Genomic DNA, 2022 nt, shown 5'->3' with positions numbered 1-2022 from the left:
ATCCGGCAACGTCTTCTTATCGATACTATTCGTCTCATCGTTGTTGGAACTCTAGATTAGACTACTGATATCTTTACGAAGGCTCCTCATCTTATTCATTTTCGGACTCTAGTATCCAAACTCAAGTTGGTATTCTTATCTCCCACTTAAATTTGAGAGGGAATATTAGAGTATAATTAGAATCAATTTAGATTAATTATAGTATCATTTATATTTATATAGTATATCCGTATATTAATTTTAAAATTGTATGTTTTTATTATTTTGAGTTTCTCTTTTAAAAAAAATTATTTTAATTTTTTTATCACTTATATATACTTTTATACATTACATCTTTAAACACATATTTAATAATACATTTTCCAACTTACTCTCTTGTTTCTAACCTTTATAATTATTAAACTGTGAGAAAGACGACTAGACGAGGGACAGTGCTAATTATATAAAGAGAAAAAGGGGGAAATAAAAATTAATTAAAAAACTATTTAAATTGCATTTTTCATATATTCGTAATGCTGACCGGTGGCTGCTGGCGTGAGTGAAAGGTATCACGGTAGGTGGCTAATTATATAATTGGACACTGGAAGACAAACACAAAGTTCAGAAACACATGTTCCTTTTGGAGAAATGTTAATATGTTATAAGTCAATTTTTTTTTCACTTCTTATAAATTATTTTTAATATTAAAAATAATATATATATATATATATATATATATATATATGTATACAAAAAGATGAATGCTAGGAGATCAACAACTTTTGTAATATGTAGCCATCAAATAACCATAGCCATCAATAATAATTTTAATGGTGTAAGATTGGTATGAGATTTCATTCAATGACTCACTTTTTTTGCTGGTTACATACTGACCAAAATTTAACAAAGTTGCTGGCCTAGACTTTTTCATACATAAATAACATATGTAACATTATTTTTGTTTCTTAGGTCCTGGTCCGCTCCAAGAGAGAAATGTATGCTATGCATTTTGCCTCCTGTTGTTTTCTGATTTTCATTTACCTCTTTCAATGCCATAACCTAGTCACAATTTGTAGGCCATACAAAAAAACGGTGCAACGTTCAAACAATTTAAAACACTAATTAAGTTGAATGATTTTTGGCTCTTTCCTATCACGAAAATCAGAAGCATTAATCGATAAAACAACGCACATTTAAAAAAAATATTTATACATGGTAAAAGTTTGTATGCAATTTTTTTTTTTTTAAATTAGGTGTGAGATTCGAATCTGCGATGTCTAGATGAGTATGAAGAGAGTATGATATTTAAGTCGTTGACTTGTATGCAGTTTTTTCATATCAAATTAATAATTTAATTAAATATATTAAATTATCTAATAATTTTATATAAAAACAACTAATTTTTTTATAAAGATAACTACACATAAATTTTTATTTTTTTTACATTATTTATCAGAAACTTTTTAGCAACTATATAGATCTCATCTTAAACCCACATTTTTGTCGAATATAGGAGTGAGCGCGGATCGAATCAGATCGGATATATTTAAAATTTCGATCCGATCTGTACTAAAATCATCGGATCGGATCCAATATCTGCAGTTTTTTAACTTGGATTAGAGATATCGGATATATCCATAAAACATAAAAATACTTTTTAAAAGTTTATTTTTATTTAAAAAATTAATAAAATATCTTTTTCTACTATTTTAAAACATGTTTACTTTTAAAATAATATTAAACATATTTTTTAAATAATAAAATAAAATAATACAACATATATAATAATCATTAGTTGAAATAAAATATTAAAAAAATTATGCATTTATTTATTTATTTTTGTGGATACGCAAATATGCGAATATCTATACAAAATTTACAATCTTATTCTATTAGTGTGCCTATTCGATCTGATAGTCTTACAGATTAAATTTATATCCGCAATTTTTGAATCGAATTCAAATAAATACTACAAATATACAAATCGAATTTGTTTCATGAACAGTCCTAGTGGAATATATTCCAAGCTTGAGCCCCATGGCA

The sequence above is a fragment of the Arachis hypogaea genome, chromosome 15, assembly GCF_003086295.3.
Source record: "Arachis hypogaea cultivar Tifrunner chromosome 15, arahy.Tifrunner.gnm2.J5K5, whole genome shotgun sequence".
In the NCBI taxonomy this organism is placed as follows: Eukaryota; Viridiplantae; Streptophyta; class Magnoliopsida; order Fabales; family Fabaceae; genus Arachis; species Arachis hypogaea.
This window is presented reverse-complemented; position numbering follows the sequence as displayed.